At 51.8% G+C, this 27,643-nt stretch overlaps 1 protein-coding gene across 29 annotated transcripts in view; it reads left to right on the top strand.

Moving 5' to 3' along the window:
- PCBP3 (poly(rC) binding protein 3) overlaps positions 1-27,643 on the top strand; it is a 186,224-nt gene that overhangs the window by 92,404 nt on the left and 66,177 nt on the right. The window contains exon 1 of one of the 29 annotated variants that reach the window (XM_074322159.2): positions 679-952. The exons of 20 other annotated variants lie outside the window; for them this stretch is intronic. The gene's annotated coding sequence lies outside the window, so the exon portion shown is untranslated. Of the gene's footprint in view, positions 1-678; positions 953-2,860; positions 2,920-2,962; positions 2,982-8,838; positions 9,832-18,567; positions 19,302-19,917; positions 20,253-27,643 lie in introns of those variants that run through there. 8 more of the 29 variants (XM_074322239.2, XM_074321705.2, XM_074321743.2 and 5 more) reach the window with 8 other exon arrangements.

Genomic DNA, 27,643 nt, shown 5'->3' with positions numbered 1-27,643 from the left:
ACCAGAGAGCTCAGCCCCACTAAGAATGTTGACAGTTTTAAAATCTTAACAGTTAAACCCACGAGGTCACCTTTCACCTTTCCATCTGTCAAGGATCAAAATATGGGGAGTGAATGGCGTGGGCAATGGCTGTAGAGAGCACCGTGACCTTGACGGTCTGGGATTTGCAGAGAGCTGCCTGCAGGAGAGTGCCTCATGTCTCTGAGATTCACCTTGTGTAGTATTTCACTTCTCCTGCCCAGGTTCCCTGCATGTGCCTGCAGGCGTGTTGTGCGTCTCCTCCTTGCGCAGGACACCCTGGGTGGTCCCCCAGGGGTGGGGACAGCAGTCATAGTGGGACAGAGTCTTCCTTTTCTTGGTTCCTTTACATTTGTGCGTTTTGTACTTAATTTATCTATCGTTTTGAAGAGCTATAGAAACCCGTAAGACCAGGAAGAGTTTTAATAGTTATTACTGCTAAAAGGAGATACGTGAGTTGCCAAGCTTAGACAGACTCATGGTTCATTACTATTATTTAATAACTGAGAAAACCTGAAACATGGGTGAAGTAATTCACACCCCCGCCCCCCTTTGGAGCATGCAGAGCACAGAATGTTCTGGCATCATCACTGCTCCTGCGTAGAAGGGACACAGAATTACAGTCATTAAAATGCCGTAAATAGCATCGTGTCCTGAATTTACCCTCAGCCTCTGAAGGATTCTCCCGCCTGCTCCCTGCGCAGCAGCCTGGGTAGAGTGGGACCTGCCCACCTGGCGACCCTGACAGCTGCGCCCCCTGCCCCCCACCAGCCTGACTCCCCCTCTGTAAAGAAGGGGATGTCGTACTTGCTCCCGATACTGGGTGTGGGAGCGTAAACAGGGAGGTGCTCGGAGGAGCAGTGCCTACGGATCGTCAGCCCCTGAAGACTGCGTGTCTTCCGACCCGGCCTCTTTCTGGAAGCCAACTCGTCAGGTGTGGTAGGATAATGACCAGGTCTCGAGTGTTAGCCCCTGAGTGTTTCAGAGCGTTCCTGCCGCCCAGCCGAGCCCCCTGAGGAGCCGCTCCCAGGACGGCGGGGCTGCCTGCCCTGGGTTCCCGGCGACCTGTGCACGGACAGGGCCGCCTCCATGAAAGGTGACAGGGCTGCTTGGCTGGGGTCCACAGCACGCCTGAAAACAAAGCCGCCAGGTTTCTGAGAACCTGTTTCTGTGTGAGTGAGGGCACGTGCTGTCCCCGCAGGAGCTGCATGGGACAGCTGTCGCTCCGAGGTGCAGCCGGGTGTGCTGGCTGCGATGGAAGGTGAAGATCTGAGTGACCAACGCACAGCAGGAGGGAGGGCACCTCGGGAGACGGTGGGGACACCGTGTGGGGCGTGACAGTCGGGGCAGCGCTGTGACATGTGGGATTGTGTGACAGCTGCTGATAGACGCAAACCAAATTTCCAGTCTATGAGGTGTCCCGTGAGCCCCAGATGTGAGAATGACACGGCCCTGGGGCCGAATGGGGTTTCCAGCGTGCGTGACGTTGGCCTTGCTGAGTTTTTCAGGTAACGTGACACTTTTTCCTTGCTTTTTGGTAGCTGGACAGTGTCCTCACCCTTGGGGGAAGCAGGTGGCTGGCAGGACAGGCGTCCACAGGCCGGGAGGAGGAGACACTCCCAGGTACTCTGGTCTCCCCTGCTGGTGACCAGCCTGCCCAGCCCCCCTTGCAGGCGATACTCACTCACCTGGGACCACGGCCTCCACTGCTCTGCCCACCTGCCCTGCCTGCACCCACCTCCATGCCTGTTGGTTGACCCACCGCAGCCCCGTTCTCCCACCCGACTCGGGGCCTGGTCCTCACTTCCGGTTGCTGCCTTTGCTTGCCCACTTCTTTTGAGGTTCTTGACCCTGAATTGCACTTGGCTCCCATTAATCCCTGATGGAGTGAGTGCACCTGCTGGAGGTCACACTTGTTGGCTGCAGACCTGCTCCTCGTCTGTTCATTTCCTTTAACAGGGTTATGTGTAGTGACACGAGGACGGTCCTCGGGAGTGCCACCTGCAGTGTGGGTGCTGTTGCTCTGCGCCTGCGCGAATGTTAGTGCTGTCACCCACCACGGGCGGGTCTCTTCTGGTTGCAAAGAGTGGAGGGAACGAGACCTTCCGAGTCAGAAGTATTTCAGGAATAATTCTAACGGAGGCTGGGAACATTAACTGCTCTCAGATTCAGCCGATCCACTCAGCAGACAGATGAGACACATGCTCTGTGCTGGGTCCATCAGCAAGCACAGTGACAGGCGCTGTCCCCAGAGACGGCCATCAGAGGTAGACTGCACACCTGAGAAATCAGGTGATGAGCTCCATGGAGAACGGGAAAGGCAACAGGAGTGAGTGCGTGTGCGTGCAGTGGGGGGTTACCTGTGGTCAACAGGGCTGTAGGGTGGGCCTCACGGAGAAGGTGACGTTTAAGTAAAGGAGAGGGTGTGAGTCATGGATGGAGAAGCATTCCCGGCAGAGGGAACAGCCAGTGGGAGCGTGAGGCCCGCCGGAGAAGAGCCAGGGGCCAGTGTGACCTGCTGCTGAGCCCGGGGAGAGGCGAGGCGGGCGGCTGCAGCCTCGTGAGAGCTGTCACTCAGCTGGGAGGGGAGGGGCCAGAGCTGGATTAGACTCTTGCTCTGGCTTCTAGGTGAAGAGACTCTCAGGGCACCCAGGGTAGAGGAGGGCCCGTTGGGGGCGCTGCTGGGGCCCAGGTGAGGTGCTGAGAGCTGCTCAGATCCAGACATGTTGGAAGGCAGAGGCAGTGTGAATTCCCGACCAACCGTGGAAGTGACGTGAGGGACCAGGATAGCGAGGGAGCGTCACAGGGGGCAGAGACCTGACAGGCAGGTCGGGGGCGGAGCCAGAGATCTGTGAGGGAAATGCCGGCCGAGCAGACATCCGTGTCAGGGGCGACAGTGAGGTCTGAGTCCGTCCCTGCACAGACTGGGGAGGGAGAACGGGGCTTCCTGCGGGTTCCTGCAGGTCAGCAGCGGCTTGAGTGTTTTTAGTGCCCCGAGGGGGGAGGGGGACGAGAGCAACAGAGGAAATGGGCAGCGGGGGCAGGGTTGTGAGAGTTTGCTGCGGAGGGAACGACAGCACTAGGGGGCAGGCCAGTGGGAGTAGCCATGGCTGGCTTCTGTGCTGGTGTCACCAGCAGCGCTGTGGGGGGGGGACATCCAGTGTGGCTGCAGGCATGCGGCGATGGGGTCTGTCCCAGGAAGCCCTCCTGAGACAGGAATTGGAATGACATATACATCGTCCTCAGGAACTGCCAGTATCCGCACATCCGTGCCATCAAGTGGAAGGTGAAGTCGTGTGGCCCACTTCCGGCCTGTGCCGTGCTGGGACATTCAGGAATGGGGCCGGCTGCGGCGTGGTGGCCGGAGTGAGCGGAGGGCGTTTGCGTTTTCTCCAGCGCTGGCCGCTGCCCGGGGGGAAGGCGGGGGCTGGGCAGTTAGTTTTTCACAGGGTCGTGGCTCTTGCCAAGCAAAGATGGAGGGAGCCGAGCACCCATGCAAAGGGCAATGCTGGTGACTCCCTCCAGTGCCATGCAGAGAGAATTGAGCAGAAGGTCCCAGGGAGGAGCGGGGACACCAGCAAACAGCAGCTGGCCACACCTGACCTTCTTTTCAAGTTGGCGGCAGTTGTAAATCAATCTCTTTCAAAGTAGAATACAACTAAGAATTTAAACAAATACTACTGCCTTTAGAGAACAGTACTTGGTCCCCATGGGAACTGCCAACCATGTAACTCCGTGGCACAGGGCACCTACAGACAACCGGGAATTGTGGGTGCATTCGGTCAGTACAGAGCGCTGCAGGGTGGGCTCTGCTCCTCGGGGAGCGTATGTCTCATTTGTGCCTCGTCTGCTCCGAGCCCCTCCTGTGCCCTGCTCCAGCCGGGCAGTGCCTGCTAGCAGGCTGCTGCCACCGCTTAGGGTCAGTCCTGCCTGTCCTGTCGTCTGCACTGGGGCCCTTCCTGCCCTGTGCTCTGTGGGGCTGTCCTTCCCAGGGCCATGCTCGGGGCTCCATGCTGTGGTGTTGACAGGATTTTATCGACCACAACTTTGAAAAGGGTGCTTCGCGACTTTAGGTAGCTTATCACCTGGCTATGAAAAGAAAATCCAGGTGGCATTTTCCCTCTTAAAAGGACAGTACAGGTCACTACACAGATAAGTCTTCTGCAGATTGAACAGGGTGGTTCCCTGAGAGCAGTCACCTGTACAGAGCCCCCCAAAGACAGACGTTCTAAGACAGCAGCAACAGCAGAGACTTACAGCATTCATGGGTTAGTGACAACTGCAGGCAGAGGATCAAACGTTCTGATCACGCATGAAGGGATAGAAACACATAAAGCGCGTGGAATCCAAACATCCCAGAAGACACTGGAGATGCCCGGTGTGCTAAGAATGGGAATTCGCACACTCAGCTCAGGACCAGTGGACACCAGGGTGGACTGGCAGCCCCTCGCACCCCCTGTGGTGTGCACGGCAAGCTCAGGGTGTGCCCACTGCCAGGTGCGCTCTGGGCCAGGGCGGCCGGCGGGGTGTCCTGGCCAGCCGCCAGCTTCAGGGACGAGCAGGGAGCTGCTCCAGAAAACAGATCTTGGCAGGCCGGTCTGAAGACCCCCGCCTCTTCCCTCGGCAACCCCGGAGGCAGACCAGAGAGCGAGCTGGCATCCATGGTTGGCAAATTCACCTCTCAGAAGCAGAGAGCTGTGGGTATAGCCAAGAGCGGTCACGGCTCTGAGCAGAAGCACCAAATGCGGAAAAGAAGATCCTCAGGATGAGTTCATGGCACGAAGAGAACTCACAAGAGAAAATATCGCTCCTTCAAAAAAACAACCAAAGGTTTTGAAAAGAAAAGTTAGTCAAAATGGAGCACTCAGGGTGGCTTGAATCACAGAACAGACAGAATGAAGACGGAATAGGTAATGGGGCGAATGAGCCGACGCTTAGTCCCGAATGCAGACCTGCAGGCTGAGGCCAGAGTGGGTTTGAGGAGCTCCATTTTCTGTTGCGTAGGAGACTGAAGAGAAGAGAACAGAGAACGCTGAGGAAGGATAGTGAGAAGCTAGTAGAAGGACCTTCTCAGAGCATGGACGTCAGAGGGCTGAGTGTGGAGCAGGGGAGGTGAGAAACCACAACTGCCCAGAACATCGGGCCACGTTTAGGACCAAACACGAGCAAACCCCACAGTGGTCAGCGGGAGCAGCGAAGGCCTGGCTCGCAGTTGGCATCAGATTTCTCTGTGACACGTTTGTCTTCTAGAATTCATTGGATCAGCATCTTCATAGTACTTGGGGAAAAATGATTCCCAACCGGGACTTTTAGACACAGCCAGGCTCAAATTCCCATCGAAGGACCAAGGAAAGGTTTTCAGACACTCAAGGACTCAGAGGTTAGCAGCCTCACCCCAAAGACTCTGGCAAAACTACGAAAGGACAGCTGTCTCTAAAGCGGCGATGTTTGGTTCCACTGATAATGGTGGGGAAAGAATCCTGTAATCCACGTAGCTGGCTCTGAAGAATTGTTGATGCATATTGGGGTGCGAATTCAAATAATGGCTGAAAAAATCTGATGTATGGACGTTTTCATAGTGGCGAGGAGGAGAAAAGTTCAAGTCCCCTAGTCTGCGGGTCTTTCCCCGGGAATGTGTATGTGCTGCTCCTACAGCCCACGGGGTGTCACTGCAGTTAAACAGTGCCGTTTTACAAGAAGTGCCTGTCAGGCACAGATGGGGCGCTTTCAGTCTTGTACAGGAAAAACTGGAGCAAAGGAAACCTGACTAAGTCACCAGCGGTAGTGTAGAAGGGAAAAAAATAGAAATCATAGCACTACATACGGGAAGACATCACGTAGGCGTTATTCAAATACATATTAAATGTCTCTATTTAAAGAGGCAAACTCGGATTGTCTTAAAAATGACACAGGAACAGAAAATTTATTCATGGTAAGAAGCGTACTAAGCAAATGCTAATCACTGGAAAGCAAGGTCATTTTCAAGGAAAAGATAAAAAGCATTAAATGGGACAAAGATCCTTCATTTTGATAAGTTATAATCCTCTAAGAAGATATGATATTCATGAACTTTTATGTGCATAATTACACAGCTGTAAAATTTATGAAGGAAGAACTCATAGGACAGGAAATGGACAAATCCAGTACCGTAATAGGAAACTTGAATTGAAAAATCAAGAACACACAAAAAATTCAGATGGTTATGAAGGATTTGAATAGCATTCTTAACAAATTCTGTTCCCAACATAGAATATACTTTTCTTTCTCTTTTTCCCTTCTCTCTCGCCTTTCCTCCTGCCTACCTTCCTTCCTTTTTTTCAAACATACCAGGACCATCCACCATGGTTTTTATTGTGTTTTTTAATTTTTAAAATCCATTTACCATGTATTTGATTTTAAAGAAAATCTTATTTTTCAACAGCAGAAGTCATTAAGTATAATAAAAATGGGAATTAACCACAAAATGATAACCAAAAAGAATTTATACTCCGTTGTATACTTGGAGATTTGGGGATGCTTTTAAATAAAGCATAAACTGTGTAAAAATTAATGAAAATGAGCTAACACTGCATATCAAAACATTAAGGGTGCTGCCAAAACAATTCTTAGGAGAAAATCAGAAAACCAGAAACACTGAAAACGAATGGACTGGCTCTGGACTCTGCACGTTAGAGAATTGCAAAATAATTTAAGATGAAGTCGGAAACATTAATGAAGGTAAAGTAGAGATGAAAACAGTAGCACCTGAAAACTTCTTGCTGGTGTAATAAATTCTGGAAGAGGACCATAAAATCCTTTAGACTGTCAGCAGCTTTGATCGGCGGGGGAGAAAAAGCAAAACCGCAAGACCTGGCTGACCAGAAAGTAGCTGTGACTGCAGATGTGGAGGCTGTTCGCTTTCAGAGGCTGCTATTCACAACTCTGTGCAAAGAAATTGCAAAATCTAGATGAAATGATTAATTTTCTAGAAAAATGTAAACCGACCAGATTGCCTCAGTATGATGTAGGAAGCCTAAACAACCCGTCACCGTGGAAGTGGCAGACGGGCTCAGAGATCTGCAGTCCCCGTGCCACCAGACGCGGTCCTGAAGGACATGGGACTGTGACGTGTGCACATTATTTCCGAGTACAGAAAAGACTGAAAGTCCCCGTGCCATTTATGAGATCAGCAGCCTTGTGACATCAAAATTGTGCAAGGAATCTTCAACTAATCCATAGGAGACTCTGCTTTCTGAGACAGACGCGCCTCCCAGAAGTAAAGTGTTAGCGGACTGGATCCGACAGTGCATTTCGTCTTACATACGTTTCTGACTTAAGGAGACTCCTCTGTGTGGACTTCTTTCTGTCTTCTTTACGTGTCACGTTTCTTGAATTCTTCTCATTGCTTTTTCTTTTTGATTCTTAAAGGTTTTCTCTTGTTCCATTTTCCTCTGTTGTGTTTATCTGATCTTGTGTCTTCCAATCTCATCTTGGCATTGAAATATTTTTTTCTTTTGTTTCTATTTCCTGAGTTCTATGACCTCATTCTTGAGTTTTTCTAATTCTGATTTATGTCTTTTTCATCTTCTGTGTTATTATCTTAATGCCTTTTAATCAATTTAAAGAAATTAGATGATGGCTTTTCTATTTTTGTTCTCGAGTGTTTATTGTCAGTAGGGATGTCATTTTGGTTCTAATTTTCTTTTCTCTTTTAAAAAACCTCTTATAGGCTTTGATTTCACATGAAAATCGTTTTCCTGAACTTAATAGGGCGGCATGGTTTATAATAGCATTTCTAATTTTACGGCTCTAAAATGCCCTCTCCTGTTATTTTTATGACGGGTTAAAATGACGTTAGAGTGTGTCTGGTGGTGGGGTGAGGTGAATGGGTGGCCAGGAAATTGTGTAATAGTCTTGTATCGATGTGAAATGCTCTAGTTTTGCTCATTGTACCTTGTTTAGCCGAAGTCCTTGGTTTTAGGAAACACACACTAAAGTATTTGGGGTCAAGGAGCATGATGTCTGCTACCAGTCTCAGGTGGTGCGGATCCATAGGGAGGATGAGTGAGTGAGTGAGTGAGTGAGTGAGTGAATGAATGAATAAATACATGCCTGGCACACAGGCCTAAATGGGAACAACTAAGGATATAGAGAAGTTCTTTGTATTGTTCACACCACTTTGCTCCGGATTTTAAATTAAATCACAGTCAAAAGCTTCCCACTAAGCAAGTGCGATGACTCCTCAGTGGGGTCGCCTTGGCCCCTCTCTGTCCCCCTCCTGACGGGCGTCCTGCCAGCCTGGGGAGGGGGGCCTGCTCAGAGGGGTCACCGGGCTGCTGTAGCCCGGCTTTCTGTGTTAGTTTCTTCATGTTTTCCTCAAGCTGGAATTTTAATTAAATGCCCCAGAATATGATAAATGTGATGAGAAAAGAACAAACAACCACTTGGCATGTCGTTGGGGTCCCGAGTGCAGGAGGGCGGTTGGCTTCTGGTGACAGTGTTTCCTGTCGCTGAGCCTCATACTGGCACCACGGCCACTTTTCTTCACTGTCAAGTGTAAGACAGCCATCGTCCCACGGTTCTCCATGGTGCGTGGTGCCCACGCTGAAGCAGCACTGACGGCTGGGTGGCAGGGAGGCCACAGGACAAGGGGTACAGCGCGGTGGGCTGGGCAGAGCCCCAAGGCTGGGCCGGGCGCTGGGCACTCAGCGGCTTCTCACGCAGAGCCAGACGTCGCTGGGGCCCTGCCTGCTGGCTGGTGGGCTCTGAGCTACATGGACCAGGTCTGTGAAGTGGCGACGACATCTCTTTCTCTAGGCACAGGCTGCAGTGGAGGAAGAAACCCATCAAAACCGAAGAAGCTGCGATTTCTGCCGGCAGAGCGTGAAGTGGGTGGTGCGCCAGGCACGTTGTGTGCTCGAGCCCTGACACGGGGCTCAGGCCTGGCCGCACCGACACGTGCGCGTGATCGTGTCCCGGAGGCCCCCTCCTCGCCAGGCCTCTTGCACAGACACCGCCAGCCCTGGCCGCCTCCTGCCCGGCGCTCTGCTGCCCATGGTGGCCGGTGCTCTGCCTGTGCTGCCGTGCACACAGCTGTGTTCTCGCCCGTGCCCCACCTGGCTGGGTCCTGGCGTCCTTCTGGGACATGGCATGGCTGAACTCGGAAGTCCTGGCCCCAGCCCATTCTTGTCACCATGCCCACTGACCTGACCCCGGAACGCTGTCCAGCTCAGCCCACAGCGTGGCCTTCCTTACCCACTATCTTTGTCCCATCCACCTGCAGAGGTCTCACCCTGGACGTAACTGCTTGAGGAGAGCTGTGTGGGCTGGTGCATCTGTGACTCCAGCCTTTGTGAGCGCTTGCGCGGCCCGGTCCCTCTGTCCCTGTCTGGAGGATAGCTAGTGTCCCCGGCCAGCAGGCTGCGGTGTCCTCTCCATGGGAAAGGAGGTGACGGGGGAAGGGGCATCGGCCCAGCTGGGATCCCACACACACACTCCACGTCCTCGCGGCATCTGCTCATCTGCGCCGTGTCACAGGGAGGTCGGTGACCCACCCCTGGCAGTACATCGTCACTTCATTGTGTTCACCTCTCCGACTTGACGACCACCCCTTTCCCAGCATCTGACTGCAGTAGGCCACTTGTGTGCGTGCACGCTGTCCGCTCCCGGAAGGACTTCCCTTGGGACGGGATCCGAGACTGCGCGCTAATCAGGCCCCTCACTGCGTCACTGATCCGCTGATCCCTCACCTGCAGAAGACGCTTGTCTCGTGGAACCAGAAGGGAAGCAGCAAACCCACGTGCTTATTACACGTGCGATGTACCAGAGCTGAAAGTAATTGTATCATCGGACCCGAGCGTGTTTGTAATTCTCGCCCTGTGTGTCCCTCCCGTGTGTCTGAGTGACGTTACTGAGCTGACCAGTTGCCCTGTGGCGCTGACCGCCCCTCTGCCAGCTCCCCTCCTGTGCCTTGAGGTGCCTCCCGGCAGGGGGCTCGTGCTGGTCCTCGCAGGGCGCCACCCAGGAGCATGGCAGGCAGGCCGGCCGCACAGCCCCAGCTCTGGGGCCTGGGGAGCCAGGCCAGGGCCCCTCCTTGCTGTTGTCTCGGAGCCATGGTCCTGTCCTCTGGGATCAGGAGGAGCTTTCAAAACACAGACCAGCTCTAATGGCCTAACCTCCATTCCTTGCCTCCTCTTGGCTTAATAGTCCTTACAAGTATCTGTATTGTCTCCTGGGCTGAGAGCTCAAGGCATGATGGCCCAGCCCTCAGGCCTGCACAGGGCTTGGAGGGTGGGGTCAGCAGGGTGAGGGGAGGGGCCTCGGAGCCTGTGTGATGTGGGGGTGTGTGGGAGGGGCGGAATCCCCTGGGGGACTGCTACTTTCTCCCCCGGGCAGATCCCTGTGGCTTCAGAGGGAGCAGGACCCCAGGGCAGGGCTTCTGGGGAGCAGGTGGGGTATGAGAACACTGGTGGGGCACGAGGAAGGCCTGGAGGGGCGGGCGCCCACCACAGGGACACCTGCGTAGGCCACGTAAGGATAAAAGTTTTACCCTTCCCGCGTCCTCAGGATTGGCTCCTTTGTACCTTTTTCTTGTTTTCAGTAAAGATTAACTCTTCCATTTGTATTGGACAGAATTATAATTTGAAATCAAAAGTCTTTAGTTTGTTGTGAAGGCTTTTGTTCTGATTCTTTATTCCTTGAAAGTCCCTTGCAGAGCCCCTCAAAACGGGGACTGGGTTGCGTCTTCCGTTCCTGTAACAGCCCTGCTGGCAGCTGAGGGGCAGAGCCGCCCTTCTCTGGGTGTGGTGACGGCACGTGGGTTTATGTGCTTTTTGCTTGTGTGCTGGCCAGACTTTTCAAATAATCTTTTTAAAAACCTTGCTTACGATTTTTCACTTACTTTGTTTTTATTCTGTTATGTTTTTCTTTATCGTTTGCCCCTCAGGACAGTTTGGCCAAAGACAAGAGTTGTGTTTTGTTGTTGCTTCCTGGTGTAGAAGTAGGGTGCTGCTGCCGCCAACACTGTCCTGCGGGAGGTCGGGAGCCCTGGTTGGTTTTGTCCCAGGAGTGCAGGAAGCACAGTACCAGCTTTTATCACTTGTCCCCAAGAGGTTCCATGTGTATAGGATGCGAGGCCGGGGTTCTGGGGGTGAAGCTCAGCACTCACTTTGCCAGACTCCGAGTTTCACCCTCAAATCCTGCAGGCCAGCTGTGCCCGGTGTCCAGCTGTCAGCAGAGGAAGGGATGGAGGGAGCTGCTGTCAGTCTCTGCCAGTGGCTCGCTGGGCCGCGTTCTCAGCCCTGGCTTTGGGGACACCCCCCATGCCCTGTGCCCTTGGCGGGGGAGGGTCTTGTCTTTGTGTGACTCAGGCTGTTGCTGGGGTTTCAGGAAACCCCCCTCCCCCCAGCTGGGTGGGTGATGGGCAGGGCAGGAAAGTACTTTGAAGAACATGAGGGAGCGGGGAGTGGCAAAAAGTCGGGTCACCCCCACCCGCAAACCAAGGTCAGGCGCCCCAACCAGTCCCCAGTGTGAGTACAGAGCACCCCCCAAGCCACTGCCTCCTCCTGTGTCCTGCCTCCAGTGGCCCTCCCAGCCTTGTGGGGCCTCGTGGGGCAGCGTCGTGGAGAAGGCCGCACAGAGCTGGCTGCAGCTGAGCTGGGGACCTTGAAGGTAATGCTGCCTGCCTCCTCTTGGGCCTCCATGAGTGAGTGAGGGCATTTCCGTGGAGGTGGAGGTGGCCTGGCAGGAAGGAGCAGCTCTTCCTGCTCCCGGCCCTGCCTGCGTGCACAAGCGGGAGTGCTCAGGGGGCCTGTTTCCAGAGACCCGAGCCCCCAGCGAACAGTGCGCCCGGCGCTGTTCGGCCTGGGCCCCTTCGAAACGGTGCAGTGAGCGCAGTCCTTGTACGCGGCTCCCTTCTGACCTGCTGTTCTCACGCTAGGATCGTCCTGGGAGACTGGGGCCTGGCGCTCCCCCCCGTGTAGCCCTGTGCACGCTGCAGAGTACTTGGCAGCGCGGGGTGGGTGTTCTCTGTCCTTATTCAGAGTGAGGGGGTTAGCCCAGCGGTCTCTGCACAGCACAGCCCAAGGGCTGGGGTCACAGACTGGAACCACCAATCCCCAGGGGGTGTCCCCTCACCTCGGAAAGCTCCCCCAGGCAGTGCTGGTGGAGATGCTGAAGGGGCCACTTCGCAGCAAAGGAGCTGCCTCTGCCAGGGCCCTTCCCACCGCCACACTGAGGGGCAAAGGACAGGCCGCCCATTGGGGAACAGACCCAAAGCCAGCCCTCCAGGTGTGGTGGGCAGACTTCCAGGATGGCCCCCGAGACTTTCACCTGGTGTGCCAGCCTCCTGAGTGGACGGCACGTGGGACCTGGCCTTGACTAGGTCGTGTTGCCTGGCGGAGGGATTGTGTAGATATTAAGGCCCTAGTCTGCAGCTTTGGAGTGGGTCAGAGGCCGGTGAGCTGGGTGGCCTGACCCCGTCAACGTGGGTGACAAGTTGGAGATGGAGGAAGCCAGAGATTGGAAGCACGAGAGGTGCCAGGGGATGCTGGCAGCCATGGAGGAGAGGACGTCAGTCCTGCAGCCACAGAGGGTGGTCTCGGCCGGGGAGAGGCTGGGCTCCAGGTGGGCACGCAGCCACTGAGTCGCGCACGGTGGCCTTTTCCCTAGAGAGCCAGCTCCCTGTGTTGGCCTTGGTCCCCGGGGCTGTGAGCTGTAGGTGGGCGCGGTCGGAGCCCTGAGTGGTGCCCATTTCCTGTCCAGCAGTAGAGAAGCTGAGCCGGGGACCTTGGAGGCAGGTTTGCAGGCGCAGCCCCAGCACACACACCAATGCCGCCCCTCCGGCCCCTGTCCTTTGTTGCCTTTTATTGTAAAAGGACCAGCCAGGTGTCTGAGTGCGTGAAAGGACCGGCCAGGTGTGTCAGGGTGTCGACAGTCAATCAGTTTCCCTGCTGAGGGGAAGTGTCGCTTTCACCACAGTCACTTACTGCCCGTTAGCCCTCTCGGACACATTGCATCTCACAGATGTCTGTCTGTTTCTGCAAAACAGCCACCGTATGTACCATTTTACTGTTTGTTCTCCAAAACTCTAGTTGATTTCGGTTCTCTGTGTTTCCAGGCGAGCATTAGAGCCCCTCGGTCAGATCTGAAAACCGCAGTTGGGTTTGGGTTGGCCTGCCATCAAGGTGGCGCATTTCTATTGGGAGGGAGGGTCTTCCAGTTCAGGGAAGCGGCAGGCAGTGCAATTTGACGGTGTTCTTGTGAAGCGCTTACACACTCCTTATTCCTGTTATCCTTGATCATTTTATATTTTGTGTTCTTGGCTTCCATTGTAATTATTACTGATAGATAGTAAAGGTATTTATTTTTGCCTCCTTACTTTATCTGCCAGCAATAAACTGCGTCCTGTTGGTTCTCATAAGTTGGGACATATTAGGTACCGAACCACATTATCACAAATAATAACTTTAATTCCTTTCTTTTTAAGTATCTGTGGCTCCTAGTTACCTTTAACTGCTTGGGCCAAAATTTTAGAAAAATGCTGAGCTGCAGACTGTCTTGTCCGCGTTTGGCCAGACTCCCACCTCGTCCCTGCCCAGAAGCTGTGGGACGCAGCTTACGCACCACCTGCCGAGTTTTAAAGTCCCTGAATTATTGGCTGTTCTGTTGCTCCTTTCTGAAAACCTCTCCTCTCGTGGCTAATGCCTCGCCAGCCCCACCTTCCCACCCCTGGGAATGCTCCTTCCTGGCCCCACGTGTGTTCTTTTTCTTGTCCGCCATTGAGTGGCGCAGTGTTACTCACCTGCTCTGCCAGGCTTTCCCCTCACAGGGATGTGGCGTGGGCACCTCTCGCTCGAGATGCATTTGGCTTGGCCCACTGTCCTCCCCCAGGGTCTTCTTGGGCACCTAACAGGAGCCTGACCCTGAACCTGCTCCTGACCTCCCGTCTGCAGGCTCCACCAGCCCTCCAGGCCTGTCCCCGAGTGCCTAGCCGCCTTGCCACCCCCATCCCAGCAGGAGCTGAGGGTCCTCAGTGTCCTCTGAGCACCTCCTTGTGTCCTCAGAGGCTTGGCCTGCATGCAGACTGTGCAAAGAAGGCCACTGATCAGGAAGGCAGAGGAATAATGGCCCTTGAAAATGAGGCAGAGGATTACTGGAGCCACAGAGGAGGAAATCCTGGCCAGTGTCCAGTGAGGGGCCCAGCCTCCCTCAGCCCCAGGAATGAAAAGGGGGACAGGGGAGGGGCCGCTTCATAATGTCGCTGGCAGATGTGGGCTGAAGATATGGAAGGGCGACCAGCATGCTGGGGGGGCCCTTGGTGCTGCTGGGGGAGCCAGGCCAGGCTCCCATCTGGGAGAGCAGCCTGGCTGTCTCCAGGGAGGTGGAGGATTGCCATGTCACCAGGACTCCACAGCCCTGCTGCTTGGAATACACACGAGGAAAACGAGGCGTCGTGCACAGGAGACACACCTGAGTAGGTGCCTGTGCAAATATTCGGAAATGTCCAGTTTACATGGGACTAGATACAGCAGTCCCCCCGCCCATCAACGGTCTTGCTTCCTGTGGTTTCAGTTATCGTGGATTACCTGCAATTAACCATAGTTCAAAAATAATAAATGGAAAATTCCAGAAATGAATAATTGCTGAGTTTTAAATTTGGTGCCGTTCTGAGTGCTCCATCCTGCCTGGGACGTGAGTCAGCCCTTTGTCTGGTGTCTCCGTGCCGTGGATGCTGGCTGCCCGTTAGCCACTTAGCCATCTTGTTGTCAGGCCGACTGTGGGCACCGCAGAGCTTGTGTTCCCGTCACTCTTATTTTGCTGAACAGTGGCCCCAAAGCACAAGAGTAGTGGTGAGGGCAGTTCGGATGTGCCACAGAGAAGCCGTGCAGTGCTTCCCTGACGTGACACGGTGAAGGCTCTCGACTTAATGAGGAAAGGAGAAAGTTGGGTGCTGAGTGTGCTGAGATCTGTGGTAAGAATGAATCTTCTATCTGTGAAAATTGTGAAAAAGGAAAAAGAAACTCGTGCTAAATTTACCTTGCGTCTGAAACTGTAAAAGGTCCAGCCATGCTGCATGATAAGTGCTTAGTTAAGATGGAGAAGACATTCAGTTTGTGGGTGGAAAGCATGAGCAGAAAACGCTTTCCGGTTGACAGCAGCATGTTGTTAAAAAGCATCGAGCTTATGCAAGGACTTCAGCAAGGGACCCCCTGAAACGGGCGACACCAAGCCATGTACTCCCTGGAAGGGATTCAGGAGCAGGTTTGGACTGGAAAGTATAGAATTACTGGAGAGAGAGACCACATTTGCATAACTTGTATTACAGTATATTGTTATTGTTCTGTTTTACTGTTAGTCATTGGTAATCTCTTACTGTGCCTAGTTTGTATATTAAACTGTAGGGCTGTATGTGAAGGAAGAACCTAGTTAAATTTAAATAGAGTTTGGTTCTATCTTGGTTTCAGGCGTCCGCTGGGGCTTGGTAGGGGTGCTGTGTATAAACACACGTCACACAGAGTGAAGACAGGCCCGCGTGCGTCTGTGGGATCCGTCCTGACGGAAGCAGCAGTGTGACATGCGTGGTGTGATGCATTGGTGCCGCCGACAGGCGGGCGATAGGCCGTCTTGTTAGGGGCTCACGCAGAAGCCAGCTGTGTGCCGGGTGGGGCGAGAGACAGAGGGAGAGAGAGGGGGCTGCTGGGCCAGGGCTCTGCAGTCTTGTGTTTCGTTTGTTTGAAAATAGGCGGAAGCAATTAGAGCAATGGGAACATTTGTTGCTTCTTAGGGTCGCGTACACTGGTGTCATCGTTTTTAGTGTTTCGGGGGTGAAATAGTTCGCAGTGAGAAACCAAAGCTACTTTTTCATTCTGTAAATCCAAGGGCCCCTCTCGCGGAGGGAGCTGCCTTCCAACCCACCCCTACTCGGTGCCGGATATCCTCGGCCGTGAGGCTCAGAGCGACCCCACAGGGCGTGCAGGGCGCCTGGGCAGGGACGTGCCCTTCTCCTGTGGGGGGAGGAGTCACCGGGAACCCCCTGCGGGTCCTGCTCAGTCAGGCGTGGGCAGGCAGTGTCAGGGTCACCGAGCTGGCTGGCCCTCCTCCCTTCCTCAGAGGCCAGTCGGATGGGGTCTCCAGAAGGTGCCTGAGGCCACTGTGTCACCGAGTCACCGAGAAGCATAGCGGCATGCCCCTTTCCCTCTAAAAGATAGGCCCGCAGATTAGAGTTTCTCACTCTCCTGTCTGCCATCCACGTGAGTGTCGCTCTGAGCGGCATTCTGTCAAATGATTTTTCTTCTGTTAAAATGATAATTTTCTGCTATATCCTGTTAATATGGTGAATTATATGGATAGATTTTCAAATGTGGAACCAATTTGGCATTCCTGGTATAAATCCTACTTGGTCATGGTTCTTGGATGGATTTTTTTTTAACTGATGTTTTGGTGAGTTTTACATCTTATTGTCACAATAGATATTGGTCTGCAGCTTTCACTTTTCTCAAATCTTTGTCAGATTTTAATCAGAGTCGTGCTTGCTTTGTGTGACAACTTTGGGTTTATTCCTCTCCTCTGTTTTCCTCAAGGAGTTTGTGTGAGATTCGTGTCATCAGTTCTGTGCACGTTTGGCAGGATGTCCAGGGCCAGGAGTCTTTTTGGCGGGAAGGTGTTTTACAACAAATTCAGGTTTTTCAGTAAGGGCATTTTTCAGTAAAGGCATTCAAATTCCTTTCATAGTTTGTGTCAGTTTCAGGAGTTGTGTTTTTTTTAAATTGTCCAGTTCATCTAAGTTGATGTACATGTTGGCCTGATGTTGTTTGTCATAATATCCCACGTGATCACTTTGATACCTGTCGGGTCTGTAATGACAACTGACCTTTCATAATTGTCATTTGGGATTTTTCTTTTCTCTCTTTTTCTCTTCATCCAGGAGTTTTTCTCTTTTTTTATTATATTTCTACATTACTGTTTTCCTTTCCTTTGTTGTCTATGTTTTCATTCATTTCCATTCATATTCATCATTTCCTACTGTGTTCGTTTCCTATAGCTGCCTGTAAATATTACCACAGACTTAGCGGTTCAAACCACACAACTGTACTGCCTTCGAGTTCTGTAGCGCGAATTCCAGCACGGTTCTCCCGGGGCTGCCCTCGGGGGACGCAGGCCTCTGCCTTTCGGGAAGCTCTGGGGGAGTCTGCTTCCTGGCCCGTGCCGCCCCCCCACCTCCTGCCTCAGCAAGGCTGCTTGCCTCTTGGACCCTCCATCCAGCTTCCACTGTGTCACCTTTCCACCCAGCTCAGAGACGTTCTTCCTTTAAAGGGCTCCTGTGACCAAAGTGGCCCGCCCGGTAGTCCGCTAGGTAGTCTCCCGTCTCAGGTCTGGAAGCTCAGTCACAGCTGCAGAGTCCCTTTGCCAGATGAGGCCACATGTTCACAGGTCCCAGGGGCTATGGCAGGGGTGTCTTCGGGGCAGGGACGTCACTGTGCCTGCCACACCTGCCTTCTTTACTTGGGACTTAATGTGTTGTCTTTTTTCTAGCTTCCTAAGGTAGAAGCTGTCATTGATTTTGGCCTGATCTTCTTTTCCAATATAATCCCACATTTTTCTCCAAGCTCTGCTTTAGCTGCACCCCACAAATTCTGATGTGTCGTTTTTTTTCAAAAGTTATTCTGTTATCAAAATAGTTCTAATTTCTCTTGCAATTTATTTCTGTGAACCGTGAGTTGTTTAGGTGTTGCTTAATTTTCTGATATTTGGGGAGTTCATGACATCTTTTTGTTGGTTCTTTTTCTTTTCTTTCTTTTTTTTTAAATTGGGGAATATTGGGGAACAGTGTGTTTTTCCGGGATGTCAAGTCGTTTTCAATCGAGTTGTGGGGGACGCAGCTCACTGGCCCATGTGGGACTTGAATGGTAACCTTGTTGTGAAGAGCTCACACTCTAACCAACTGAGCCATCTGGCCGCCCTGATTATTTTTCATTTAATTCTATTGTGGCCACAGATACACCCTGTGTGGTTTCAATCTTTCTGAATTATTGTATCATTCTCTGGGCTAGAAGATTACTATAGTATGCAGCGTTTTCAGACTGGCTTCTGTCATTTAACATGACACACTTTGTGTTACTCTGTGTTTTTTCACACAGAAAAAACTCATTTTTTGTCACTGACTAATAGTCCATTGTCTGGCTGAGCTTTTTAAAAAAAATGTATTCTAGCACGTTTCATGGAAAGAATTCCAGGAGTTCTGCACACCTCTGCCACCCAGATTGTGGTCTCTAAGCTCTGTTTGTTTACTAACAGGGCACGTTTCTTGGAGATGTGGTTTGTTATACAATCAGAGAAATGTGCACGATGGCCTGGAACAGCTGGTTTGGGCTAAGAGTAAGGCAGCTCACAGGACTGATGAGGTCATTTCAAAATCACACATGGCCACCTTAAGGGCTCTGGGTACCAGAGATGTGACGTTGTGACCTCAGCAATAACAGTGGACTGACGCACAGCACATACGTAGTAATCCGTGAGTGCTGACGCGTCTGCATGGCAAGAAGAGACGTGTGCTCATTCTGGTAAAGCTCCTCGCTGTTCTAACCAGCAGTAAGTAGCAGGGAAAGACTCCATCACGCGTCCTCTTTTTCTGCGAGACCGAGTTTCAAACAGTGGACGAGGCACAGTTCTTACTTACAGAAGCGACTGGTGACAGAGAGACCACCAGCCCCTCTCGTCAACAGCGGCACCAGGAGAGGGGCTGCCCTGCTCTGACCGTGGGAAGTTCACAGAAATTCTAGGTCAGGGGACGGACATTCAAAATCTGAGCGGGCACTCAGCCAGATGTAGAATTTGGAAGATTCTAAGATGACTTGTATATTCAACAAATAAAATGCATGTAAAAAGAGAGGGGGCAGCTCCAGAATAAAATGTCAGAAAAGCCATCTGGAAACCTGATTTAGTTATTACTGAACACAGCAACTGTGAAAAGGCATCTGTGGGGAGGCTGGAAACGTGAGCGGAGACTGGGTGTTAGGTGACATGAAAGAATCCTTGATCTGGATATGTGTGAGAACTGCATGGTGGTGACGGAAAGTATCTGAGATTAAATGTGTACCTTGTGTGTGTGGGTGAAGTGGCCGCGGTGAGAACCTTCCAGCCAGGCCCCACGCATGCGTCTCGGTTCAAGGCTGCTCTGGGTTCGTCTGGCTTCTCTCCTGGTGGCTTGCAGGAGCCCAGGACAAGCCGCTGGCAGGAACCTGTGTCTGGCCTCCTCGTCCATGAAGGTACTGCTGGCGCAAACAGGTCATGCAACCAGGCCCAAGGTGGGCGGTGCAGGAGTGTTGGTCACACCACTGCCCAGACCCACTGCTGTGTGGTGCGGGATTCCCTGGGGGGGGGGGGGGCGGGCACCTGGTCCAAAGTGCCACAGATCACAGCAGAGCAAAGGACGCAGGAGGCGCCCCTGAGCGGAGCTGGCACATTCTGACGGTCCTGGTACTTGGGGTGCTGTGCTAGCAACTCTGTATTCATTTTCCTCTGACTTCTAATCCGTCTGGCTGTGCATGTTTAAGCTTGCTCTTCTGTGGGGACGTGTCCTCTGTGCCACTAGAAATCGCATCCTTGTCTGACTCATGACTGCTTCTGGTTTGGGCGGGTTGAAAACATGGCAGTCTGGTGTTCATTTGCTTATTTTTCACTCACTTGTTAATCTACGCCCTATCCTCCACTTGCAGAGAGAATGTTTAGACTGATTGTCAACCAGCATAAGAGCAGGGGCTGGCAGGCTGCTTAATCGCCGATGCCCAGATTGACCGGCGATGACGTGAGACTTAAAGTGGACCAGTCACCAGCCACGGGTGCCAGGGATGGGAGTTGGGCACCATTCGGTGCTCCTGTAAGACGCAGGCAGGGAAGGGGGAGCAGCCAGCGTGGGGCCTCTGGAGCAGAGGGTGGAGGGGCGGACGGGCCCCTGTGCATCGTTAGCCTTGCACGCAGCCCCTACTCACCCTTGAGGCAGGTCACGTCACCTGTCCGGGCTTCTTTCTGGTCATAATAGCGACTGCTCATTTGAAGAGTTGCCACAGACGAAGTGCGTGGCCCGGCGCCTGGCCAGGTGTGGGGCTGGCTGCAGTTGTCACAGGAGTTCCGTGCCCGCCCTTCCAGTTGGACGCCGGGGGAGCTCCAGCACATTCAGCACGCTGCCCGCCTCACGTCTCCCAAGGAGAGGAGAGGTCAGAGGAGCTGCGCGGCTAGCTTGCCGTGGTGACTGAGAGGTGGGACAGGCCTTGTGTCTTGGGACTTACAGGTGTGGGGGAATCTGAGCTGTGTTCTGAAGGATTTTAAGTTGAGGCACTAACCTGAGCGAAGTAGACGAGGTCTGACAATTAATTTGCGGACTTGCCACCGTGCGCTTCCATCGGCAGCACTGTACTAACAGCTCGGGAAGGTTTCATAACCTTGGTGTATCAGTGTCCCACAGCTGTGTTCGTGTCGCTGTGTGGCGGTGTCTTGCCGAGTGGTGTTCATTATTGTTGTTGCATGTTTTTGTGTGCCTTAGCGAGAATGTCTGAGCTTGAATTAGAGCAACGAACAAACATTAAATTTCTTGTTAAACTTGACAAGAGTGGAAGTGAAACCAGCGACGTGTTAGTTCAAGTTTATAGGGATAATGCCATTAAGAAAACGCAGTATGCAAATGGATTAAACGTTTTCCTGAGGGGAGAGAACCCATCACTAATGAAGAGAGGTCAGGGTGGCCAGTATTGAGCAGAACTGATGAAAACATTGCAAAAAATTTGTTGAATTGTGTGGCAAATTTTTCGGCTGTGAGAAGCATAGCAGACCAAGTAAACATCCATACAGAAAAAGAAAAATCTTAACTGAAAATCTTGGCATGAGAAAGGTGTGTGCAAAAATGGTCCCAAAGGAGCTCAGCGATGAACAAAAGCAAAGGAGAGTCAAAGTTTGCCGAGACCTTTTGGAGAGGCAGACGATGTTTTGGGCCATGTTATCACTGGTGATGAAGCATGTGGTACCCATATGACCCTGAAACAAAGCGTCAAAGTGCACAATGGAAGTCAGCCAGTTCTCCACGACCAAAAAAGTTCCGTCGGTCCAAATCAAGAGTCAAAACTATGTTGCTGACCGTTTTTGATATCAGACGGATTATTCATTATGAATTTGTACCAACTGGACAAACAGTTAACCAAGTTGACTATTTGGAAGTGCTGAAAAGGCTGCGTGAAAAAGTTAGACGACCTGAACTTTTCGCCAACAGCTCATGGCTCTTGCATCACGACAATGCACCAGCTCACACGGCACTGTCTGTGAGGGAGTTTTTAGCCAGTAAACAAATAACTGTATTGGAACACCCTTCCTATTCACCTGATCTGGCCCCCAATGACTTCTTTCTTTACCCAAAGAGAAAGGAAATATTGAAAGGAAGACATTTTGATGACATTCAGGACATCAAGCGTAATACGATGACAGCTCTGATGGCCGTTCCAGAAAAAGAGTTTCAAAATTGCTTTGAAAGGTGGACTAGGGGCTGGCGTCGGTGCACAGCTTCCCAAGGGGAGTGCTTCAAAGGTGTCTGTAGTGCTATTCGGCAGAGGTGTGTAGCACTTTTTCTAGGATGAGTCCCCGAACTTAATTGTCAGATGTCATATTCGTCAGTACTGCCATATAACAAGTGACCTCAGGGTATAGTGGCTCACAGAAGTGAGGCTGGCTCGTCGAGGCTTTAAGCACGTGCTCCTTGTACTAGGAGCTGCTCAAGCCGTGTTCTTGAGGGACTGGCAGAAGCAAAGAGAAAAAGCCCACACTCACAAGCGTGTCGAAGCCTCTGCTGTCAGCATGTCAGCCAGCATGCCGGTGGCCAAACACCATCAAGCCAGTGTCAGTGGGGCAGGGGAGAAAGTGCAGAAGAAAGGGGCGAGGGTTCAGGAGAGCTGGAGAATTGGGGACAGTGGTGCATGCATGTGTGGGGACAGGTCTGTAGTCCAGCATACCAAGGGACAGACTGTGAGGAGGACATGGTTCAGAGAAGCTAAGAGTAGGTGGCATGAAAGTGGGTGACAGGAGAAGGTAGGTAGGGGACAGATGGTGCAGAGCCAGGCTGGGAGGTCTGACGTGACCACAAACATCAGAAGGACCCACCACAGCAGGGAAGGAACCGGCCCAGCTACCTCTCGCTACTTTAAAACTCACCCAACAGGCAGCAGTTTCAGTAACAGTGTATCTGTCCACGTTCCGTGCGTGGGCCGTCCTGAAGCCTCAGGCAGTGGACGTTCGAGACGGCCCGTTGGCACGACTGTGGCTGATGCTGGCTGTTGGCTGGGAGTTCAGTGTCACATGTGATAAGTCCTCAGCAGGCCCTGGTCCTGCATTCATGAGGTGAGCAGTGCAGTGGTTGGCGTATTTACTTGCCACCTCGGAATGTCCAGTTGCTCCAGCATCATTTGTCGAAAAGACTGTGCTGCCTGTACTTCAGTACTTTTGCACCTTTGTCCAGAAGCATCTGGCGGCTGTTCTGTATGGGTGTGTCTCTGGGTTCTCTGTTCTGTGCCATCGATCTGTGTGTCTGTCCTTCTAGCAGGTCCACACTGTCCTGATCGCTGTAGCCGCATCGAAAGTGTGAACAACAAAGTGATTTCTCCCACTTGGGGTTTTCAAAATTCTTTTACCTACTCTAGTGTCTTTGCCTCTTTATGTATGTTTTAGGGGAATCTTGTCTCTGCAAAAATTATTACTGGGATTGTGGTAGGAAATGCATGAGACTCATAGATCTATTTGGGGAGAAGTGACATTTTCACTGTGCTGACTCCTCCATTCCTTGATCATGATGTGTCTCTACACTTATTTAGATCTGTGATTTCTTTCATCAGTGTCTTGTAGTTTTCAGCATATCAGTACTTGCATGTTTGTTAGACTCAACACCAAAGGATTTCACTTTTTAAGTGGTTGTAAATGGTATTGTGTTTTTGTTTCCATGTGTTCGTTACTTGTCTGTAGCAATACAATTGACTTTATATGTTGATCTTGTATCCTATCCTGTGACCTTCCTAACCCTGACTGCTTCTAAGAGACTTTTTGTAGATTTCGTGGGATTTTCTACATGGACTATCCTGTCATCTTCAAATAGAGCAGTTTTATTTCTTCTTTTACCATCTGTGTGTCTTTTATTTCCTTTTCTTGCCTTATTGCAATGGCCAGGGCTCCAGTGCTATGTTGGATAAGTGGTGTGAGCGTGGACGTCCTTGCCTTTCTCCTGACCGAGGTGGGGGTAGAGGGGAGGAATGTTCAGTCTTTCACCATTAAGTGGGGTGTTAACTGTAAGTTTCTGTAGATGCTCTTTGTCTAGTTAAGGAAGTTCTTCTCTATTTCTAATTTGCTGAGAATTGTTATCATGAATGGGTGCTGGATTTTGTCAAATGCCATGTTTTCCCCAAAATAAGACCTAGCCGGACAATTAGCTCTAATGCATCTTTTGGAGCAAAAATTCATGTAAGACCCGGTCTTATTTTACTGTAAGTCTGAATATAATGTAATGTAATGTAATGTAATATAATATAATTCCGGGCCTTATATTAATTTTTGCTGACGCATTAGAGCTGATTGTCCGGTGAGGTCTTATCTTTGGGGAAACAGGGTGCTTCCCATACACCAATTGGTACAATTATGTGACTTCTGCTTTACTGTTAACATGATGGGTCACATTGATGAATTTTTTGAGCAGTGAACCAGCCTTGCATCCCTGGTATAAATCCCACGTTATCATCATGTATAATTATATGTATATAATTCTGGATTGTATTTATATTTTATTGAGGATTTTTGCATCTATGCTCATGAGGAATATTGGTCTGCAGTTTTCTTTTTACTTTCTACCTTTGTCTGGGTTTCTGATTAGGGTAATACTGGCCTCTTGAAATGAGTTGAACGGAGTTCCCTTGTCTTTTATTGTTTGGAAGAGATTGTGTAGAATTGGTGTTAATTTCTTTAAACATTTGGTAGAATCTCCAGTAAAATCAGCTGGGCCTGAATATTCCTTTTTCGGGAGGTTTTTAAGCCAAGTTCAATTTCTTTAATGGTATAGGTTTATCCAAATACTGTATTTCATATTGGGTGAGTTATGATAGTTTGTAATTTTCAAGGAACTGGTGTATTTCTTCTGAGTTGTCAAATTTATGTGTGTAGAGTTGTTTGTAGCATTTCCTTGCTCTCCTTTTAATGTCTGTGGATTCTGCAGTAACAGTCCTTGGGGCATTTTAAATATTGGTACTGTGTCTTTTCTCTGTCAGTCTAGCTAGAAGTTTATCAATTTTGTTGAACTTTTCAAAGAACCAGCTTTTTTTTCCATTTTATTTTTTCCATTTATTTTCTCTACTGTTTTTCTGTTTTCAATTTCATTGATTTTTACTTTTATAGTTACTATTTCATTCTTCTGCTTGATTTGGGGTTAGTTTGCTCTTCTTTTTCTAGTTTTTAAGGTGAGATCTTAGCTTCCACATTTGAGGCCATTTGTCTTTTCTAATTTAAGCACTTTGTTCTAAAATTTCCCTCTCAGTACTACTTTAGCTGCATTCCACAAATTTTGTTATATTATATTTTCATCTTCATTCAGTTCAATGTACATTTTAAATTTTTCTTGAGGTTTTCTCTTGGCCAATGGATTATGTAGACGTGTGTTATTAATTTCCTAGTGTTTAGAGACATTCCTGTTATCTTTCTGTTCTTGATTTCTAGTTTGATTTAATTGCAATCAGAGAATGTACTCTATGATTTTAATTCTTTTAAACTTATTGCGGTTAATTCCATGGCCCAGGGTATGGTCTGTCCTGTGAACAGTCCACAGATGCCTGGAAATAATGTGTATCCTACTGTTGTTGGGTAGAGTGTTCCACAAATGTCAAGCACCTCATTCTGGTAGATGGTCATGAGTTCTTCTGTATTGTTGGTGATTTTCTGTCTAGTTGTCCTAGCACTTGTTGAGAGTGGGGTGTTGAAGTCTCCAACTATAATTGTGGATTTGTCTATTTCTCCTTTCGTTCAACTAGTTTTTACTTTATGAATTTTGTGGCTTTGTTGTTTGGTGCATACAGATTTAGCATTGCATGCTTTTCATGGAGAGACTTCCATGAACCATGTAGTGTCTTGATTGTGGAGTGAATTGAAGTGTATTTTTTCTGACAGGACTTGAGAAAGAATACGTCTCTATTAGAATTCACATCGCCAGTGTAACACGGAGCGCCATGAAGCGATGGGCAGACACACGCCTCTACACGCACAGGGCGTAAGGGGTCTGCGTGCCTTCAGTTCCTGCAGCATGAAAATGATTTCTAAAGTGAAGTTAGAGACACACCAGAGGTCCTGTGAGTGTGTGCATGGATTTGAAAAGCTGTGAGGACGTCGGCGTCGTGGCCGGGAAGGAGCTGAGGCTGGCACAGTGGAGTCACAGGGCCCTTGGCACAGGGGTGCCAAGAGAATTACTCACCTGTCACCTGTCAGCTGGCCTCACAGGTGGCCTCTGGGCCATTCAGGTGGCAGGAGCTAACCTCCTAGGGCTCTGAGAGCCGGATGAGGCTAAGAGGAGAGCCCACGTTGGGAGGGGACGATGCCCAAGGGGGACTGCCGCCTGTGGCGTGTGGGTGCCTGGGGGTGCAGGGGGATTTGGAGGGGCCTTGCTTTCGTACCTGTCTAGACTTGGGTCCTGTCACATCTTGCCTCAGGGCCCAGGCCCGGCATGACAGCAGCCTGAAGTAGTGAGCCCTCACCCTGTGACATGGATGAACAAGGTCCTGCCCTGGGTCCTTTCTGTGGCTGAGTGTCGGGGACACTTCCTACCCTGTGGATGGCACTGGGCCCTTGGCTGGGCCAGTGTGTTTGGCCGGCATCTCTGGGGAAATGTTAATTTGAACGTTATCAGTGGGGTAAGAAAGACTGACAAAGAGCAGTTTCCGTATCGTCAAGGTGTTTTGTTTCCTTGTTGAATTATGTGGAATGTTTTCTTTGGAGACGGCCTGACACTTGGTAACAATGAGCACAGATGTCCCACTGGCCTTCCCCTGGTCAGAGTGCATCCTTATGCGTTATTTCCCTGCACGCTTGCCACAGACCTTGGCGGGAAGACGTCAGAAATGACCGTTTTCCAGATAGGACACTGCTGCTCCCGAGGCCTCAGTGGAGGTTGGTGGGGCTCTGACCCTGCTCTGGGTGTCAAGTCCCCACTTCTTCCTGTCACCCCAGTGCTTTGCGGACGTTCTGGAAGCGCAGGGGCATCTGCAGGTGTGGTGGGGCCATGAGGTGGCCTCTGGGCTCGCTGGAGCTCAAACCCACCCTCACCTTGAGCATTTGCAGAAGCTGCGTTTGGAGAGCAGGTACTGCGGCTCAGAGACGTGTGCAGACCCCGCCGCGTGGGGGAGGGCTGCCTCGTGTGACCAGCTGCGCCCGCAGTCCTGGGGACGTTTCCGTGTGAGCACCCAGGGGCTGGTGGCTGTGAGGGGCAGTGAAGGCGAGCTCGGTGGCTGGGTGGCCAGGTGGACATAAGCCTGACCCAAGGGTGCAGCTAGCGGGAGCAGGTACGTCACTGCCGTGTGACGGAAGCTCCTGGAGGCCAGGCCCGGGTGGCACCCGGATCCCAAGCCGGTCGCTGGGACATGGGCTTGGTGTGTTCTGGGTTACCGAGGGTGGAAGTCCTGAACAAAGGCGGTGGGTCCGACCCGAGAGGCAGGCCCCCGCAGGGGCCCACGCAGACAGACTGACCGTGTTCTGCGTGGGGAGGTTCCGGGGCGGCTCTGAGGGCCTGCCTGTGGGCCGTGGCGCTCTGCTGCCACCCAGTGGCCGCAGCCTTGCCACACAGCCAGCCCTCTTCTGCTCCCGCCGCTAGAAACACCCTAATGGGAAGTGCGTTGCCTGTCTTTGTGGAGTTTGCCACATTCCGTTGGTCTCTTGGAGAGGACCCGATGGGAGGTCCCCACGCTGGCACGCCCCATTTGTCCTTTGTCCCAGAGCCACTTCCTTTTGGACAAGGAGTCATGCTGCAGAGCTGGCAGGTCGCCCCGCACGGGCCTCCCTCCAGAAAGCACCTGGCCCTCCTCCTCGCTCCCTCTGCTGCTTGCTGGCTGGCGGGCGCTGCCTGCGTCACCCTCCTCCTCTGCTTCCCGCTGCCTCGTCCTGGAGCCTCGGGCCTGGTGGGTTTGGTGGGCCTGGTGGGCCTGGTGCTCCACCCCAGCGCATGTCGGTGCCTCACCTAGGGAGCGCCTCGTCCTGTCAGCGCCGTGGGTCTGTCCCCAGCCACTCACCCCGAGCTCCTTCCGCCTGTCAGACTCCTGCCCGTGCCGGGAGGTGGCGGGGGGGGGGGGGGGGGGGGGGCAGTGGCTGCCCCCCGTGTTTGTGTCCGGGGCTGACCTCCAGCTTCTTGCGCTTGCCCCCGCACCCTGCCCCTCGCCCCTCTCGTCCATGGCTGGGCTGGCCCCTCGTGCACTTGACTTCTGCAGGACGTCTTGTGTCTGTGGAACACCCACAGCGCTCCAGACAACTCTTGTGACTGGTTTCATCGTCACCAGCATCACACACGCCACACGCCTGTATGCGTTCGCACGTGCACACCAGCCGTCAGCACGGCTGGCGGGTCCTCATCCCTGGAGACGTCCGCCATGTCGCT

The sequence above is a fragment of the Rhinolophus sinicus genome, chromosome 17 (genome assembly GCF_057876585.1).
Source record: "Rhinolophus sinicus isolate RSI-liver-muscle chromosome 17, RSI-T2T, whole genome shotgun sequence".
In the NCBI taxonomy this organism is placed as follows: Eukaryota; Metazoa; Chordata; class Mammalia; order Chiroptera; family Rhinolophidae; genus Rhinolophus; species Rhinolophus sinicus.
This window is presented reverse-complemented; position numbering and strand designations above follow the sequence as displayed.